We start from the raw sequence: 21,710 nt of genomic DNA on the forward strand, positions 1-21,710 counted from the left end.
TTATGGACCTATACTTGCATGAAGTAAAATGTTTTAACCACTGGCTGATTGGTAGGTGACACGCTACGTGAGGGACTTTCATTGGCCCCTGTCTTCCATAGCACATTGGGAGTGCCCCAAGTAGACACATGCTTGATCGATAAGCTGACTGCTTTTTATCCCGATGATTATTGATGGAACTGGGGAGGGGGAAGAGTGGTTGATGTTTGCTTTATTTGGTTCTTTAGGAAATAGTACATGAAGAACAATGCTCTAATGTAAACTATACTCCATACAGTTTATCAGACGATAGCTTTATGTAATGATTTTGCGCTGCACTCAAATTATGTCTATTCATCTTGCAATATGGATGTACTTCAATAAAAACATTTATAAAAAAATAATAAGTGGGCTCACACAAGCTGAATAAACTAGTGAAAACGTCTCTCAAAATATAGTTTAGATTTAAGGACCCAAAAATATCAGAGCTCAGTTATGTTGTTTCAATCAATTAGTACCATTGTCATGCCACTGTGTTTATTATTATGTGGTTGGTGGCACTATTCTATGATGATGAACATCTGTTGCCAAAAAGGGTGCTGTCTGTGGTACCAATATATGGCGAGAATGACTTACAGGTGGTTAGTCGTTGCTGAAATAGAAATCAGTGTCTGACAGTAAGGAGACAGAGATAAGTAGCATAGTGATGTTCATGAATTCAGCACAGGTCCCAGAAGAATCACTGCTGACAATCTTGGCTGAAGGGAGTGTATTTTTGTGTTTTCAAATATTTTGAGGATTTAGTTGAGCTTTCAAAATCATTGACAAGGTAATGAAAAATTAGATTTCCTATGCCACTTACAGAAGTCCATTAATAGTAAAGCTTAAAAGATGCTTGCAATCAATACACATGTGCAGTGGTGAGATTGGCAAGCAGAGGTAGGTTATCGTACAGAATGCTGGAGCCTCCTGTTAACGCATCTTATTTTATACAGGCGAGTCTTGCAATGTACCCTTTGCAGTGTGAACTTTGTTCAGTCTATTGAGTTACACTTATTTCCAGGTATTTACAATGCCTACTGCTTTAGGGCTCATGATAGAAGAGGTGGGAATGAAAATATAATATTTGTCCGGGGTAAATTACAGTGAAAGATGCACCTTTTACAAAATAGGGGTAATATTGTTAAAAACATCAAATTCACAAAAAACAATAATTTCTATCAAAGTGTAATGCCTATCATTTGACTGTGTTAACACATTTTGCTCTGTCTATTTGGTGCCATGATTCACCAATGGCGTCCACTGCCTCCACACTCTCACTGTTGTCCTGTTCTTTTGGGCATTGTTACACTGTTCATCACCCTGCTGTCTCTTATTGTCCATGCAGTTCATGTAGGTGGTATAATATGAAATTCTGTCTTTATGAGACAATACACCTGACTTTTATTTGGCCTAATCTCTAGTGACCTTTTGCAGGGAGCCACTATCCACTGTACCTGTATGTTAATGTATGCCTTCTGTCAATGTTGCTCTTCAGTACGTTTTACCCTGGATGTTTTTACCAATACTGAAGTGTGAGTGTTGTGTTCGTCCACTGCATCCCCTGTTTTAGTTTTATGTCCGGGGGGAGAGCTTTATTTTGCATCTCGCAAATCTTTTACTTACTTGGAAAAAAGAAATTGAAGCTTTGGGTGGGCATTACAAGTGCCTGGGAAATTAGCCTGTATGTCCCCACCAACAGTGTTACTGATACTGGAGGTACCAGTATATCCGGGGGTAGTGGGAAATCTGGCTCATCATGAGCTGGACCCTGTTAGTCCACTAAAACATAAGAAATAACATAGGGCCAGATGGACGATGGTATTTAGTGTGCGCACACGGGTCTTAGACCCGTTTGCACACGCTAAAAACCATGGGCCCATGTTCAAAAAGTATTTCGTGAGTCGCAAATTAATTGCAACTCGCAAAATACTGTTTTGAGACTCGGTATTTGTAAGGGTCGTTCCCTTCCAAATAGCGACTCCATAGCAATGTACTAATGTTTTGCGACCGCAATTGTGGTTGCAAAACACTTGCAAATTACCACCTACTTCAAGTAGGTAGTAATGTATTCGCAAATGGGAAGGGGTCCCCAGGAGACCCCTTCCCCTTTGCAAATGCATGCAGAATTATTTTTTAAGGGCAGGCAGTGGTCCAAGGGACCACTGCCTACCCTTGAAAAATTAAACAAAAACGTTTCTTCATTTATTTAAATGCATCCCGTTTTCCTTTAAGGAAAACGGGCTGCTTTAAAAAAAAAAGCTGCTTTATTTAAAAGCAGTCCCAGACATGGTGGTCTGCTGAGCCCAGGGAGGGCCAGCCATTCCGAATGGGGTTGCAAAATGCGAGTGTCTCATTAATATTCATGAGCCTCGCATATTTCAACCCCACTGGGAATCGCAAACTGTGTCCAAGACACAGTTGTTTATGTCAAATAGCGAGTCGCAAATTGCGAGTCGCAAAAGTGATGCAATTTGCGAGTCGCTAATTGGCAGGTCATACATCTGGCCCTTAGTCAATAATTCCAGACTTGATTCACTTTCTTATTCTTTATTTTGGGTTGACTTTTGCAGACAGATGACACCCCATCAGGTTTCACGGTCTACTCATAGTGAAAGTCATGTGACCTCTAGTTTAAAGATAAAAATAACACTAAATCCTGCTTTACTTTGATTACAAAATGTTGCCTACAATCAGTTTAGTATGAGTGGGAAACTGTGTCTTGTAGTAGCTGGCACGAAAATAATTAGACTAATACAAATAAAAAGTGTACCTCTAGGCATTTATAGACCTAAGCATGAATGGCCAGATGTACGAAATTCGGGGCATATTATCAATGGCCAGCGATAATTATCGCTGGCCGTGCTTAGCGATAATTTTATTATTGCAGGCTATTGCTAGAATTTATCGACCTGGTAGCGTGTTATTAACAACGCGTTTCTCCAGGGTGACAAAAATTCCAGAGATAGCGAGGTTATCGCCGTTTTGCAGGGAACATCGCTGGTTTTCCAGCGATGTTCCCTGCAAAAAGGCGATAACCTTGCGGATACGACCCATAAGGTGGTCCCAGCATGTTAGGTATAGGTAAGTCTGCATTTTAGCGGGCGTAGTTTTTGGAGAAAACAGCAGCTTTCTCCTAAAACTAACGTGTGCTAAAATGCTAGGGCAGCTTTGTAAATATTGCAATTTGAACATCAGCGATATTTGCAAGGTTGTCTATCCAGGGTACGCCCAGTGACGCCCACTATGCATCTCATTAGAGATGCAAAGGGAGGCTTTGGGGAAAATGGGTGCTAACATGCGATTATGGATGTTAGCACCCTCTTGTAAATAGGGCAATAGTTTTATCGCCCTAAGAGATAAGGCCCTTATAAATATGCCCCACCGTTTTTTACATTCACTAAATAGTGATTCTGTAGGAATCGCTATTTGTGAAATGCCAAAATGATATGTACAAAATGAGTGCTTTTCTAATAGCGATTCCTTCATAGTAGGAATTGCTATTAGGAAATTGTAAATAGGAAATGTGATTGAATTCCTACCAATAAATAAAAATGGAAATGGTTTGTATTTCCTAAATTGAGATTTCCTTATAGTAAATCACAATTTAGAAAATCAAAACTGAAGGGTGCCTCTGGATTAAAGCCCCCTGGAGACACCCCAATATTGGTGGTGCACGTGTAAGTGCATATATGCCCTAGGAGCATATGTGCGCTTCACATCACAATTAAACAATGCACATGGTTACCATTGACTTTGAGTCGATGGTAACAGCATTTCCTAAATGCTCAATTAGCATTTAGGAAATGCTTTGAAAACGTGCTTTAGGAATCGCACATCCGTAATCCCTATTTGATATTCCCTAAAGTGTGGTTGCAATTTGCAATTTCCCAAAAAGTAGGAATCGCTATTTGCTATTTCTACCAGGTAGAATTTGCAGATTGCGACTGCGATTTAGCATTTGTACATAGGAAAAGGCCATTTAGCATTTCTAAATGGGTTGAAATAGCGATTCAGCTCGTTAAAGAATGCTTAATGGCTTTGTGAATTCGTCCCGAAATGTCTAGAATCACTCACAAAATTGATACTCAAGCAACCATAGATCTTTCACATTTTCAACATTCCTAGGGTTATGACAGTAAGTCATGACCCAATGATTGTGTTTCGTTTTGTTGTTTTAAGATTTAAATGTATTTTTTCCAGTTGGTAGCCAATGTAACATATCTGTTTTATTGGAACAAATATCTTCCATTTCATCCCCTCAAAAAAGGTAGTGTACCATATAATACCATTAAATTTTTAGGTGTACTTTGCAGTTAGCAAGAGAAATTCCTTTCAAATGTTCATGAATCTCCGCATTATAAATGTTTTAGCATTTTTTACATTTACACTCCACACACTATTAGCTGTATGTACAGCGGCAGAAAAGTATGCTGTTAGACTTGGCCCTCTCTATAGGGTCACTCCCATACTTTTTGCCTATACCCCTCCTCTATCCTGAACCACTTTTGTGGGCTTCTTTTACTGCTCTGTGCACTTTAGCACTGCTAGCCAGTTCTAAAGCACTTGTGCCCCACCCCCTTAAAACATAGTTAAATTGTCTTACGCCTGATTGGCCTATTTAATTTGCTTATGAGTCCCTAATAAAGTGATATACCACATACCCAAAACTAGTAAGGTAAATGCTATTAGTGGAATTGCAGCATTCATAGGGTCACTCTCTTAAGTAGCTCTTAGAACATGTATCAGACCTGCCATTGCAGCCCATATCCATTTTTAAACTGCCAATTGGACTTGGAAAAAGAAACATTTTTCCAACCCTACAACTCCCTTTTCACACCTAGGGTAGGTCCTAAACACAGCCTAGAACAGGGTGCATAGAATTTAAAAAGTTGTACATGTATTGTTAAGTTTTATATGTCCTGATAGTGTAAAACGTGCAAACTCAATTTTCACTACTATGAGACATACCTTTCCCATAGGATAACATTGAGTTACCTTATTTCATGTAATACGTGATAACTTTTGTTTAGGTGCTGGTAGAAATATCATGTTTGGAGTCTAAAGTATTGTATTTTAAAATCCTCCATATTGGTAAAGTCAGATTTTAAGTCACAACTTAGAAAATGCCACGTTTGGAAAGTTGGAATTTTATTATTCTAACCATTTGGTGCCTGCAGCCTTTTTCTGGGTCACATGACTAGGTTGAGTTGGCAGCTGGCTTATCTATATTTCTCCCAGACAGCCAAACAATAGAGGAACTGGGGATTAGGAGGATGTGCCATCCTGACATGATGGGAGAGGTGGAGCTGTCATCTGTACTACTTGCACTTCAAGTAGCTGCCTCAGCTCACCCGCAAAGTACTTCACACTAGCCTATTGTGCCCGCCATCACCAAAAGGTGCTTCCTAGGTCCTGGACCTTTAGTGCGGGATAAGCTGAACTTCTCCTGGAAGAAACTCAACTATTCATGCTACAGCGACAGTGATGACCGGCAGTGCAAAATCTGGACTTCACCATACAGCATTGAGAGTTTGCGGTGGCTCCAACAATGACCGTCCTCTATACTTGACAAGATGTTCATGCTACAGCAACAAACAGCTGGTATGCTATCCTAGGGCTGCTCTTCGCAGTACCACATCAACCAACCTCTTGACTCCTCCTGCTCCTTGTGGTCTCCTCCACCACCAACTGGACATTTCATGCCAGACTTTGAAAAGGTAACTTGTGACCTTCACAAAGTCTCACAGGACCTGGTAACTGTGAGTGATGCTCTGTGCTTTAAGGCACTATGCTTACCATAAGTCTTTGAAATTGGATAGCTCTGGTTCTACTGAATAGAGTTTTGTTGTTTTTGTGTCAAATCATTTTTTAGAATTAACTATTTTTCTAAGTTAGTGTGGGAAAATTCTTGTGTAGTGTTTTCACTGTATTACTAGGACCTGCCCCTATTCCTAAACAGACCATAAGAAATCTGGGAGTGCTATTTGATCAGTCACTGACCTTCAAAGATCACGTCAACCAGGTTGCTGGTACCTGTTTCGGGGTTATCTCTCTGCTGAGAAGGGTGTTTCCTTTCCTCCCAGATCACCACCGAAAGACCTTGGTCCAGGCTCTGGTCGTCAGTAGATTGGACTACTGTAATGGCCTTCTTTTGTCAGCTAATGAAGGCCAATTTAACAAACTACAGGTGGTCCAGAATACGGCCGCGAGGTTAGTCATGAAGGCTCCATCCAGGACTCCCTCCCGGCCACTACTGATGGAACTTCACTGGTTGCCAGTGCGACTGCGGACTAAATTTAAAATCTTGTGTACAATTCACAAGTGCCTGATGGGGAAAGGGCCGAAATTTCTCACCACAGCCTTCCTTCCTTATGTTCCTGGCCGCTCACTACGATCGAGCAATCTCCAGCTCCTTAAGGTTCCAAAAATTAAAAAAACTCACCAAGGAGGCAAGGCTTTAGCATACACAGGGTCTGTTCTTTGGAACACCCTCCCCCTCGCACTAAAGCTAATTACGGACCACCTGTCTTTTCGAAAAACCCTGAAAACGTACCTTTTTTCCAGCATTTAATCCATTCCCCTCCCACCACCCACTAGAACTGTTTCGGGCAGAGTAGCTGGTTTCTTTTGTATGGCAAAGCGCGGAGATACCCCTTCGGGGGTCTATTCAGGCGCTATAGAAGCATATAAATAAATAAAATAAATAAGTGCTGCATACATAATTTACACATTGCCTGTTAGTTAAGCCTGACTGTTTTTGTACAAAGCTACCAAAGGGATAAGCACAGGTTAATTTAGTGACTTTTAGTCATTCACCCTGGCAAGGATTGTGTTTGATGTTTCCCCTTCCGTCAAGTGGCAATCCAGTTTCTCACATATTCCCATCCAGAATAAGTTCTGCTGTCCTAAATGCCATTTTGCTCTGAAAGAAAATCCTCAGGTTCTGATTTTGTGGTCAGGATTTGTTATTTGCAGGAAGAGGTGGCCTTGCACCAACACTTGTCTTAGATGTAAAAAGGATTTTAAGAAACAGCATCACAAATTCCCAACTTTCCATATAATATCACAATTCTAGTTGCATACAATGGTGTTGAATATTCCACTACAGCTTTTTGAATGGTGTAGTGTGACACTGTGAAACATTAGGATTATTATGCAAAAAATATTAATGCAATAAAATTGAAATTCGTTTTTTTCAGACAGTTTGGCACTCCTTTGCAGTGAGTGATACATTTGCCTGGCATTTTCACTATATAAAATGTTTACTGTCACAACAAAATGCCTCAAGGCAATGCCTAAACTTTGACAGACACATAATACAATGTATTAACTACATTAAAGAGTAGAGATAATTCAAACATGAACAAGAATTAAGAATATTACAGAGGCAGATTAAAGATATCAAGCAGTAGATAATGCATGGTTCATTCTTCCATAGAAAAACTTTGTGACACTTTGGTGGTCTTTCTAACATTTTATTAGTTATAATACCTTAGATTTGGAAGACCTATTACAATATAGACTCATTTAGTAGTGGATTTGAAAGATCAGAATTCACAAACATTCTGTGTTCTATCATACTGAAGGTCTTTTTTAGTGGGGATTGAATCTCTCAGCATTTTTGCATTTTATAAATGTATTAGCCATCAATTCTAATGACCATATTTAAATGTGTTGGCCAAAATTGTATTCACTGGACTATAGATGTCAGAAATATAAATTATACTAGGTAAGGAGGTTGAAGTCTGGAGGGTCCAAGATGGCCAACTCTCAGTGAGGCTCCTCACCATTCTGGTGCTTTCTCACTGTTATCCACCCATGGTTCCCGCAGACCGTGGCGTGATGGAGCGATGATTGGACTGAGCGGTGCCTTGGCTGATACCTCATAAGCTAGTACCGGAGGCACAAGCCCTCTCAAAGCCTCCCAATCGGCAGCAACTTGGGTCCCAGTGTGATCAGCAATTACAGGTGCATGCCCTGTGCCGGGACTGAATTCTCCTGTTGCTGTCCTGCAAGCTCCTAAGGAAATCTGTGCACTCCCTCCCCCCTCAGGTGGTGATCAAGAACTGGATGCCCTTGGAAGGGGCCTAGCACCAGTTATTTACATTGCCACAGGGGCCCCACTGCAATTCACATGTATCAGCAGTATGGAGGAGTCTATGGCAGTTTAACTTGCTAATTGGTTGCATTAGTGGGACAACTCTGAAACATTTTCCCTCTCTGCTTGGCCCCACCAGCCGGTAATAGGCTTCTGTGACAACAACCCACAACAACCCACAACAGTCCTGATTGTGACTAGCTACAGATTGTGAGGGAGCTTTTCTTGATCCTCCAATGAATGTTTCCTTTTGTCCCATGGGGAACTATTGCTCTACTGAGGGATCTGGCTACTGTTTCTTTTTTTTTTAATGCCCGGCATATGTGCCTGCTGGGGGTCTCAGTCCTAGCCAATCCCACTCTAAAGACCTCTGAGCACCTCATACATCTACTTGAGGACTCATGCCACTGACTGCACTTATAGGGGCAATCCCCCCTTATCATCTACCCTGCCTCCTGCAGCACTATTAGTCACTGGCCTAAATGCCCAAGGGAAATGCCACACATCATCTTCTTTTCACAGATGTCGTGACTGGGAGGTCGAAACAGCCCCAAGCTACCATAGCTGAAGTTACTTTGAAGGCACTCAAGAAGGAACTCACAAGCATAAAATTGATCATTAACTCGTTGCATGAAGATACCAAATCTACAGACGCAGAATTGAAATAGCTGCAGGTGACATGGGAACCTTAAATACATTATTCGAGGTCATGAACCACATAGTGATGGCATGGAGGACCGATTGAAGGTTCTAGAAATTAGACCTGACATTCGTAGTGTGGTCTGGCACATCTGTGTAAAACTGATGAAGTTGGAAGACTGTGGTGGGAAAAACAATGTCTGCTTCTTTGGGGTACTGGAGGGGGCTGACAGATTCTTATCCTCTTTCCTCTCAGAGTTGAGGGGTCTCACAGTCCCCCATCACTTAGAATTCCAAAGGGCCCTAAGAGTACTCCCCAGAGGGGACATTTATTGAAACACTCCCATATTGTTTATCGTCTGCTTCCTGTGCCACCAACACCCTCGTCAGGGCCACCCAGGTGTTTCATAGAACATCCTAGGGAAATGGTCTTTCTAAGTATGTTCATGATGATGCAAAAACATGGTTCCCAAATATTTGCTGGTAGGGGGAAGTCTCCAGTGTTAAAATGAAATTGAACTGTAATGAACAATTTAAGACTGTTGGTAAAAGGAAACAAGGTTGTCAACAATTCACTTATAAATAGACTTTGAGAGCACATTGTACTCTATCTGGAACAATCCAGAAGGTCTGAAACAAACCAGAAGGTTCAGGAAGGAGCCAAAAGGTTCTGGAACAAGCCAGTAAATAGACATTGACAGCACATGACAATCCATCTGGAACAAGCCAGAATGTTCTGGAAAGAGCCATGTGTTGTTGGCAGCCATCTTTGAGTTCAGGAGGGTACAAATACCTCTCCCTTGTACCACACCCTTTGCTAGGCAATCGTAATTCCAGTGTAGACATCACCGGTGTTTCTCCCGCTGACCCAGCTTACCTTTGCGTAAAGGAAATATTCTTCTTCTGTGAAGCTTGTGCTTTCTGGGGAAAGTTCTAAACAATCGGTGAGGTACAAAAGAGACAAAAGAAACCTATGTACATTTAATGTTTACCTCCTTAGTGCATGCATACAAGTCAGGAATTTGAGGTGAAGGATTCATGATTTAGCATCAGTAAAGGAACTTGGAGGACAAAAATACAGGATAACTGATTATTTATAAGAGGCTTGATGGACTTGGCCCTTTTTGGCAGGTTCGCCCCTGCACTTTTTGCCCTAAGCTCTGACATGGTAGTAGTAGTTTTAGACCTCTGGGCACTTTAGCACTGTGGCCCAGTGTAAAGTGCGTGTACGCTCTGAGTGCGTGTGGTGAGATTGGCCTACCCTCCCATAGGAATGCATGGGGGATATGTGTGTCCATGGTAATTCCTGGTATGAGAGGAGTGCAGGGGCGAGTTTATACTTGTGAGAATAAATACTGCGCAATGGTGTGCACAGATCTATGGTGACTGGTGGAGAAATGCCACTTTTAGAAGTTGGCATTTCTGTGTGCTGTGTGTCTGCCTGCCTGATGTGAATTGCATGTTTGGCTTGTGAGTGACAGGGACTGGTGAGGAGTGGGTGGCTCCAGGAGGGGCGGAATGAGTCAGCGCTAGGCTGAATGGGACATCTACATTTTAAGTATTGGGAGGAGAAGTCAAAGGCCCCTGAATAGGAGTATGCCTGCCATATGAATGCTGGCTCTGCCCCCCTGTCGTGTGTCTGATGGCGAGCCCTCACCTAACAATGAGGAATAAGGAGCCAGGTAAACAGAGTGCTCCAAAACCAGTTGCATCTGGTTTCCCAAGCCCTGTGCTGTGACACAAAGAAAAAGGGTGTATAAAGGAAGGGGTTGTGACCCCATGAAAATATAGTGTTGTGCTTGTGTTGTTCCTGACTTGGGGAGCCTGCTGCTGCTGGGCTCCAGGAGGAACCACCACGAGGGACTGCCTCCCTGCTGCAGGGCCCTGTGTGCTGGCCTGCCTGAGCCCAGATTTGCTTCCCCTTCATCCCTGACCTTTAGACTCTAGCGCTTTGCTTGTTTGTAAAAGCGCCTTTGTTTTCTTCCTGAGGAGCCCTCCTGTTTTTGGGCCTGCAGCACCGAGCGGCAATCGATTTTGAGGGAATCCCGACACAGGGATTCTTCCACCTTGCTGAGATCTTGCGGGAGCCCATCCCGTGTTTTGCTCAGTGGAGCGGGAGCCCACCCCGCTAATTTATGCTAAAAACTGAGCAAGAGACCACCCCACATCCGTACCTTGAAAAAGGTTGCCCACCCCGTTGTTGGGATTTTCGACGGGTGCCCACCCTGCTTTTATGCTCAGGAACACAGGTGCTCACCCTGCTCGTTTAAAGCGGGAGCCTACCCTGCATTGCCCTTGAGAAGAACTCGCCGGTCGCCACGTTTGGGCGGCAAAACAGGAAGTAAGGTCAGGTTGTTCCTGTCTAGGGGGGGCTTCCGGGAGGAAAGGGAAGCCCCGCGTGTTGCTAAGAGGCCCGCTGGAAGAAGGACGGGAGCCTATCCTGCCTCCATGAGATACCGCTGAGCTGTCCCGGTGTCCAGCCTGAGATGGAGGAGGGAGTGGCTGTGCTGCATGAGTGCAGCCCCCAAAAGAAGTAAGCAGACAGGAGCCTACACCGCGCTCCAGTGCCCGTGAACCGAGAAGGAAGCAAACAGGAGCCTACCCCAAGCGAGGGAAAAATCCAGAAGGGGACCGGATCTCCAGGCTACACTCCAAAGTCCCCGAAGATGGCTGCCATGACGGCAGCAAAGAGAGGACAAGCCGCCAGAGCCCAGGTGAAGAGGGCTCCACAGAGCATTGTGCGTACAAGGAGCAGCGCCAGGGGAGACCGGAGGAGTCCCCACAACAGCTCAGTGAGTGGGGCTGATTCCTGGTACTGGGGTGTGTTCCCTGAGGCCTGTGGGGCCAGTGCTTGTTTATTTTGGGCATCCTCAGCTGCCCCGCAACAGTGGGCAGCTGCAACGTTCTTGGGACACTCTTGCACCTAACCAGGAGTCCGGTGGTGGGTGTATGTCGGGGCACATTGTCGGTGCCCGCCCCCTGATGTCGCTTCTAAGGCACTGGCGGTGCCAGGCCCTGAGGGTTCTTCACAGATACCCGCTAGACAAAGGGCAGCTGCAACGTTGGGGCATTTGTTACTTAGGAGCCATAGTGGGGGTTCAGGAGGCACAGTAGTGCCAGCCCCATTCTTTTCCTTGGGGTCATTTTGTTTTGCGAAGAGAGGGGTGAGTTACACTCCTGCCCGGCCCCAGCGCTCTGCACACTTTTTCTTTAGCTGTGAGTGGCAGCTTCTAGCCCAGACATTTTGGGCATAGGGCATTTGAGCCCTCGAGAAGGCCAGTTGGCCTGGGGCCAGTTCAGTGTGCGGCCCATTGGGGCACACTGTGTTTATGCTTAGGAGATTTAGGCACAATGTGCTGGCCTAATGGGGATACCTCATGTGTAATGTATGTATGCTTAGGAGGTTAGTGCCTACTGTGGTTATGCTGGTAGGGCCTATTGCGTAATGTGGTGATACTAAGGAGGTTTGGGGCCTTATGTGTTGTTATGCCTAATATGATTCATGCACAAGGTGATTTGTACATCCTTTGTTTTATGTTACAGGATCTAGTTCTCAGTACAGTATTTCGCCAGTGGTTACTGGTTGTGCGTTATGTATGATTTACTTGTGCTCTTTTGAAGGTTCTGACTGTGGTCCGATTGGCCCGGCCCTGTGTAAATAATCCCCTGTAAATACTGCCTAGTGTCAGTTGGCACAGTGTACATTGTGTGATTATGATCTAATGTGTTTATGACAATAAAAAGGCTATTTTTGACATAACCTTGAGTGGAGTTGCTTTTGTGGTGTGCCTAAAGTGTTGCTGCTGTGTGGGTGTGGCACCAACGCTTTACTCATTGCCTCCGGAATAAGCCTGACTGCTCGTTCAAGCTACCAAGGGGTGAGCAGGGGTTATCTTTCGCGTGTAACTCTCTTGCCCTGACTAGAGTGGTGGTCTCTGCCTGGCTGTGGCGCAAGCAATCTGCGCTAACCAGAGAGAGACATTAAGGGACCATACAGCGTGTGCTAAATCCAGAGACTATTTGAATTCTAATGAAGAAACAACTAGAAGAGAAAGAACTAATGTTTTAAAGTGTTCTCATGCAAACTTACATTGAGCGTAAATTGAGAAAGATAATGTAAATTATTGAAACTGTATATCAAAAGCTGTAAAACGGTTGTTTTTAGGAAAATGCTAAATATTTATTGTTGTTGTTGTTCAAGCACTTGCATTCCGAGAGGCAGATGACAGACAAGCCTGAAGGGTGATACAAGTAAACTGTCATACAGTCAGTGGTTGGCTGCTTTATTATTTTGTTGCATTCCCCCATTTCCATTGGTATTCCTCCAAAATGAGTTATGTGTACAACTTGCTTGATTGAGCATCAGGGGGTGTGGACGGAAGCATTGTGCATCACTCCTGCCATGCCGTTTATCAAAGGTTAGTCACTATCTGTTCAGTATGTGTGGTATCTGACAGATTGCCTAGCCCACATTGATCTTCCCGGCATGAGCGATGGACACCAGCTGAGACTATTTTGAAAACCATCATCACTTTGCAACAAAAGTGCAATTCTCTGGGGCAGACAGTCAGGATTTAAGAAAGGAGTTAGGAACAATTCAGAGAGAAGTAGTTGGTAAAACTGAGACAGGTGGTGATATGCAGTTATATGTTTAGACTGCTTCCTCTGCATTGTTCTTGTTTGTTTGAGGGAAAGGACAAATTACATTAGAGTTTTTCGCCTATTGATCCTTTTACCCCTTGTTTTTAACTCACACATCTTTTGATTTTTGCACTGGACTCGATCCCATCTTTATCATTTGTTCATGGGTACCTTAGCGATTGATGGTGCGACCCAATTGAGTAAGGGCGATGGATGGGTCTCATTGATCAAGAGACAGACCACCCCATTTTTGGATGACCAAATGAGAACACTTGATCTACATACCTATTTGATGGGAATCCAACACATCTCTGTACGGGTCTTACCAACAATCTCAGTAGGTCCTTCGACAGGTTTGTCCTGGCACACATTCTGATATAGAGACTTATGTAGCTCTATTAGCGCCTAACTCACTTATGTAGGAGTTTTGCAGCAGCTCGGAGTACTTGAAGTTCCGTTATAGACCCCCGGTTCTTTTGTTGTTAGGATTACAGGTGGTGGGAGACCTGGCGTAACTCTAAAACCTTGGACTCTGCCTCCTCCCTTGTTAGATTTTACAACTACTTCTCCTTCAAATGGTGGATTTAAAAGCGTGGTTTCTCAATCTGCTTTTCCCTTTCCTGAGCAGACTACTGCCAAATCTATTCATGTTCTTCAACCACCTGTACTACCATTAGCTCCACCGGAACATTTTTAAAAGAATCCATAGAAATGTGTTACTTTTATTCATCAATGTAAGCTTCAATTTTTGTGTAAACCAGTGGTGCTTCCTAATGAACAGACAAAGACAGCTGTTGTGTTATCCCGTATGTGAGGAAATTCTGCTAGTAGGTAATTTCCTATAATTAAAAGAGATGACACTATTCTATATAATTTTACTAACCTCTGTGAAGAAATGAAAACACTATTTGACAGGAAAACTCATATTTCTCCTTATACTAAGAGCAAGGGTTGCAAGATCTTTCAACCTACAGTGAAACCTTTAACAGATTGGTAGTTGAGATCAGTTAGGAAGGGAGCTTCCCTTTTCTTTGAAGGAGGAAAGAGTGAACTGAAAGATGTGATGGCTCGAGTTGTGAATCTTCCAGATAATTGTGAGGAGATGATAGAGTTACTTTACAACTTGATCACATAATGTTATAACAAAAAGTCAATAGGACTCAGTCAGACTCTAAGGTCATTGTAACACGACAGAGCAAACCTGTAACAGATGAATGGAGCAAATGTCAAATGGTGTAGAACCAATGCAAATTAATGGAATATGGGATCCTTTGACCACTGAAGGGCTGATCAAAGAGAAGAAGACCAAAAATGCGTATGTACTGAGGGAAAGAAGGGCATTTCCATTTTGTAAAGGATTGTATATGCAAGAATCAAAGTAACTGAAAGTAAATATCAGGCAGGTTTGTTAATTGGTTCCAAAATCAAGGAGGATTAAAAAAGCAAGTTATCTCAAATAAGATTCAGGTACCTTATCCCGGAGAGGCCTTTGCTGAGATCTCTATGGTGCAGGTCAATACCCAACAAATTGCTGTGGCTCATTTGTACATTAGCATCCAAGTTCAGTTACCAAGTGGTCAGGAACTAGAGATTTGTTTGAATCTGGGGCCACTGGGAATTTTATTGATCAGAAATTTGCCAGAGAGTTGCGAATTCTTGTATCGGGAATCACACACCGCAGCCAGTAAAAGCGGTGGACAGAACCACCTTGATGTTGAGACCAGTTTGCTACCATACCTGCTAAGTAGTTCTGAGAATTGGTGAAGATCATTTTGAACACATTAGATTTGATCTACTCAAGGCAACACAAGTTAGGTTTTGATTCAGAATGCCTTGGCTCAAACTCCATGACACCTCAGTTCAATGGGCAGCACAATCAGTACTTATGAATTCAGATTTTTATAAGAAACATAGTGTAAAATAGTTAGTACTGCGAAATCCAAATCAAGGCAACCAGGCAAAATGCCTAACTTATGGAAATGCTTAATCTCAGATGTATTGTATTAGTACTCTTCTGGAATGGTTGAGAGATTTCCATGATGTTTTTGATAAGGAAAAGCCAAGCAGTTGCCCCTACATCAAGAGTATAATTGCTGAATAGATCTAGTCCCTAGGGCAGCAATTCCATGAATCAAGATCTGTGCCTGGATTGAGCAAGAGACCCAACACTTGAAAGAGTACCTGGATAAGGACTTATCAAAATGGTTTATCCGACCCTCTCTGTTGCCAGCATCCTCTTCTTTGTGCCTAATAAGGAAGGGGAGTTATGAGCATGCATATAGTATTGAGCAATAAATCGGGTGACAGTAAAAAGTAGATGTCCTCTACCTCTCATGCCGTTGTCAGATCAATTGAAAGGGGCGACCATTTTTACCAAGTGTGATCTCTGTGGGGCTTACCATCATGTTAGAGTCCGACAGGACCAAATTTGGCCTGTTCGAGTATCGGGCCATGCTGTTTGGGTTCTGTAACACCCCAGCGGCCTTCCAATATTTCAGGAACAATGTATTGCGAAGATACTTAAATGTGTTTTGTACTGCCTATATTGCCAAGATTTTAAAATACTCAGCTACCATTCAGGAAAATATTGGGCATGTGAAGGATATCTTGAGTCAATTGAGGGAATATCGACTGTTTGCAAACCTTTAAAAGTGCCAATTTCACATCTAAGAAATCAAGTTCATAGGGTATATCATAAATCCCGAAGGCATAAGAATTGATGAGAAAAGGGTGTCTGCTATCACTCAATGGAAGTCTCCATTAAAGGTAAAAGCTCTCCAAAGCTTTCTAGGAATTGCCAATTTTTACAGAAGTTCAATTAAAAACCTTTCATCCATCGGTCAACCTATCACTGGCCTCTTGACAAAAGGAGCTATATTTACGTGGAAATGATAATCCGAACAAGCATTTCAAACTCTGAAACAACAATTCATTTAAGCTCCTATCATGAGGCATACGGAAGTTACCATCCCATTCATACTTGAAGCAGATGCTTCATTGTATGTAATGGGAAGGATTCTCTCACAGCGTCTCCCACATACCAGTCAAATTCATATGGTGGCTTATTATTCTTGAAATTTTACCCCATGCAAATTAACTATAGTATCACAGACAAAGAGTTCTTGGTGGTAAAACAAGCATTCAAAAAATGGCACCATTATCTGATAGGAGCAAAACATATCAATGAAATTTATTCTGACCACTGGTATTTACAGTTTTTAAAATCAGCCAGGGTCGTCACTCCTTGACAGATTCGATGGTCCTTGATTTTCATGGATTTTGGCTTTGTCATAAAATACCGACAAGGGGCTCAGAAGGGGAAGGTGGATTCCATTTAAAGGTGTTGCTTGTATATGAATTTTCCTTGAAGAAACAAAAGACAAGAGGCGTCTGGCAAATAAGGAATATTTGGTTTAATTATACATGTCAGCAGGAAGTATACCTTACAGAAACAGGTCTGAGGACTGTCTGAAAGTATAATTGATCTGAGGAATTTTTACACAGTTTTGGGTGCCATAAAGGTATATCCGGTGATCCTTGTTTGGTAAAAGAATGTGGGTTTTGTCTGTGAAGTCATAAATAAAAGGTCCCTGATAACATATGCAGGTGGGCCTCAACCTTACGTGGACACAATATGGGCCCGTGGGTAATGTGTCCAAATGTCCGATTTGAGGGGTGCTTGATCACTACATGTACTGTGTGGGGTGTGTGTTCCTAACCCCATGTGGCATCTGACTTAAAGGTGCATTGGGAATGTGTGCACCCCTCTGGTCATGTGTGCTTTATTGGGGCCAATTTACCTGGACCATTGTGGTGTTGCTGTGCTGTGCTTATCTGGGGGATGGGCCTAAGTTTCCTGTTCACACGTTTGTCTGACGGCTACATGCCACCCCAACTGTGACCTGGAAATCAGGTACTGCGGGCGTATGTTGCAGAGCCTGCCTGATCACATATGTCTGAGTCAGGGTTGATGGAGAGTTCATGACAGACTAATTTGATAACATTGATGTGATTTCGTTCATGTATGTGAGTGTACCATTATAAGTATTGGTATTGTTTTTATCAATATCAACATTCCCCCCTCTCATTGAATTTTCAACTACATTATCTAACCTATACTTTATGACAGTCACATTACTGGGCAACAAAGGTCCTTGGCAGAAGACAAATTACATAGGCTAAGAATGATTATAGGCCACAATATGCACTATAATGAGTTAGGTGTCCATCGGACCCTGGATTAAATCAATGTAGCGAATAGAAAACATTAAGAACGGCATATATATAGTGGGACACAATCCTGTATCCACAACAAAACAAAACAGAACATACACTTTACACAAATAGAAGGTTAACAGGCAATTTTGCAAATTGTGAGAAGTTGATACAAGTTTAAAAAGATTAATCTAGCTTTACTCTTGTAGTGAAAACGCATTTATGTCACACAATGGAGAACTAATGTTTAGACTACAACAACTGTCGACGGCGTTTCGATCCTATAACCATGAAGGATCATCATCAAGACAACCAATGAATTGCCTACTATGTAAGTCTGTAAATCAATTGGGAAAACATAAAAAAGACAAAAAACAATTGTTTAGATCCTTAATTCATCCTATAATTCATAGAATAAACAGATTCCACGCCATGCTTAAAGGTGGAAAACCTGTCATACGTATAGGTGAGTGCGTAACCAGTGACATTCAACCACACTGTCTTACTCGTGATCTAACAACCAGTAAATAGGTTAGTGTGTTTGACATAGGATAAGGGGGTTGAATTTGAGGTAGGTAGAGCAGTTGGTCTAAAGTGTTCTGTGTCGAAATTAAGGTCAGAGATAGTGACACGACGTGATCAGATATTACCCGTGTCTAAGTAAAAGTGGATAATAGTGACTCGACGTGATCAGTCCCAAGGATTCGGAGGAACCTCTTGAGCCCATATTCAATGTACCAAACTTTTAGTGAGGATGTTTAAGCAAGCCAATGTTGATAAGCGGGCTTACCCAAATAATAAGCAGGGTTAGGCATCTGGGTTCGCTGCTATTGTATTAAGGCAGGAAGGGTCTGGGATGGAAATCTGAAGAAGGCACTTAATTAGACAAAAGCCAAAATCAGGGGTATATAGACACAGAAGGGGTAATAACAGTGGTGCTTACCTCCGTGTGTTTCCGTTGTAAGGAAACAATTCATGGGGTGTTGGACGCACTAGTTGCGGTGAAGCTGGGAGTAAAGAGGGGGATGTCAGTCACGATTGGGGAAGGGACTACCCGTTGGGATAACCAGGGTCTGATAGGAGAGTGCTCACCTGTATAGATGGACATGCATTACGTCCCGTCTAGCGGCGCCACTGCAGTCTGACGAAGGATGATAAAATCTATAAGGGAATTAAGGCAAGAGGGAGAGGTGGCAACCAGATTAAGGAAGAGTCTAGGAGCCGATTTATGAGGGTGAGTAAGGGATCGGTTGAAATGCTTACCAGCGTATAGAATCCGAAAGCGCAAATAAGCGCAATTGGCGGTGAACACCAGAAATCAAGGCGGCACCTGCGAGAATTAATTGGTGTAAGAGATGGTATATGTGGCTTAGGACTCACGCACATGCATCGATTGTGAAAGGGGGAGAGCTATGATTACCTCCGTGTTCCAGTGGAAGAGCGGAACCGGTCGGTCGGGCAGGCACAATTGGCAATAAAATAAGACCTCGACGGGACCCATAGATTGAGGAGTATATTAGCAATTGTATATAATGTATTACAAATTTTTTTATTTTTTTCATATGTTGTACAATTATAAAATTAAATATCACATTATAATATTTAATATTATAGTTAAAAAATATGTATGTTTAAAAAAAGGTGAAAAATAACATATATATTTATTTCCTTTAAAAAATTTAATTTCCTAATATTTGAAAATTATTAATATTAATAAAAACATATTAATATTATTAAAATTCATGAATTTAATTCATACAAAAATGCTGAAATGTTAATATATAAAAACTGTATAGTATAAAATTTACAAGATATAATGTAATCCATTTACTTTACATTTATATTGACATATATATCCTAATTGTTTGAGAAAAATAATATGCAAAATTTATAAAAAAGTATATAGGTATACAAATTTTGTAATACAAAATTAAAATTTCATCCAACTATATGTACAAAATATATTAAAATGTATAATGTATTTACATTGACTATACTGTTTCTATATTCCTATAATGTACTTGTCTCAAAAACTATACAAATGAAAAACTATTTGTATTAAATTTAAAAATCCAAATACTTATATATTTTAAAAAAATGCATACTATTATGTATAATAAATATTTGTTTTGATTTATGTACTCTTGGAATAATGTAATAAAAAATATTTGAAAAAAAACCTTGTAATTTATTTTAATACAAAAAATAACTAACACTAGCATTGTACAAAAATGTGTATTTTTTTTAATTTTAAAATATTTGTACTCCAGGCTACATTTAATTGAGGTAAGTGCTGGATAATAAACCTAATTAATTTACTATTCCCACTCCAATCTACATTTAATTGGTGTAGGTGCTGGACACTGAACCTAATTAGTTTACTATTCCCACTCCAGTCTACATTTAATTGGGCTGGGTGCTGGATAATAAACCTAATTAATTTACTATTCCCACTCCAATATACATTTAATTGGGGTAGGTGCTGGACGCTGAACCTAATTAATTTACTATTCCCACTCCAGTCTACATTAAATTGGGGTAGGTGCTGCACACTAAACCTAATTAATTTACTATTCCCACTCCAGTCTACATTTAACTGGGGTAAGTGCTGGATTGTAAACCTAATTAATTTAATATTCCAACTCCAGTCTACATTTAATTGAGGTAGGTGCTGGATAATAAACCTAATTAATTTACTATTCCCACTCCAATCTACATTTAATTGGGGTAGGTGCTGGACACTGAACCTAATTAATTTACTATTCCCACTCCAGTCTACATTTAATTGAGGTAGGTGCTGGATAATAAACATAATTAATTTACTATTCCCACTCTAATATACATTTAATTGGGTGGGTGCTGGACACTGAACCTAATTAATGTACTATTCCCACTCCAATATACATTTAATTAGGATAGGTGCTGGGCACTGAACCTAAATAATTTACTATTCCCACTCCAGTCTACATTTAATTGGGGTAGGTGCTAGACACTAAACCTAATTAATTTACTATTCCCACTCCAATATACATTTAATTGGGGTAGGTGCTGGACACTGAACCTAATTAATTTACTATTCCCACTCCAGTCTACATTAATTTGGGGCAGGTGCTGGACAATAAACATAATTAATTTACTATTCCCACTCCAGTCTACATTTAATTGGGCTAAGTGCTGGAATGTAAACCTAATTAATTTAATATTCCCACTCCAGTCTACATTTAATTGAGGTAGGTGCTGGGTAATAAACATAATTAATGTACTATTCCCACTCCAGTCTACATTTAATTGGGGTAGGTGCTGGACACTAAACCTAATTAATGTACTATTCCCACTCCAATATACATTTAATTGGGGTAGGTGCTGGGCACTGAACCTAATTAATGTACTATTCCCACTCCAGTCTACATTTAATTGAGGTAGGTGCTGGATAATAAACATAATTAATTTACTATTCCCACTCCAATATACATTTAATTGAGGTAGGTGCTGGACACTGAACCTAATAATTTTACTATTCCCACTCTAGTCTACATTTAATTGGGGTAGGTGATAGACACTAAACCTAATTAATTTACTATTCCCACTCCAGTCTACATGTAATTGGGGTAAGTGCTGGATTGTAAACCTAATTAATTTAATATTCCCACTCCAGTCTACATTTAATTGAGCTAGGTGCTGGATAATAAACATAATTAATTTACTATTTCCACTACAATATACATTTAATTGGGGTAGGTGCTGGACACTGAACCTAATTAATTTACTATTCCCACTCCAATCTAAATTGAATTGGGGTAGGTGCTAGACACTAAACCTAATTAATTTACTATTCCCACTCCAGTCTACATTTAATTGAGGTAGGTTCTGGACACTGAACCTAATTAATTTACTATTCCCACTCCAATCTACATTTAATTGGGGTAGGTGCTGGACACTGAACCTAATTAATTTACTATTCCCACTTCAATCTACATTAAATTGAGGTGTGTGGTGGACACTGAACGTAATTAATTTACTATTCCCACTCCAATATACATTACCATACTATTCACAATCAAAATTAAAATAAATAATACATTTATAAATTATAAAA

The sequence above is a fragment of the Lissotriton helveticus genome, chromosome 4_1 (assembly GCF_964261635.1).
Source record: "Lissotriton helveticus chromosome 4_1, aLisHel1.1, whole genome shotgun sequence".
In the NCBI taxonomy this organism is placed as follows: domain Eukaryota; kingdom Metazoa; phylum Chordata; class Amphibia; order Caudata; family Salamandridae; genus Lissotriton; species Lissotriton helveticus.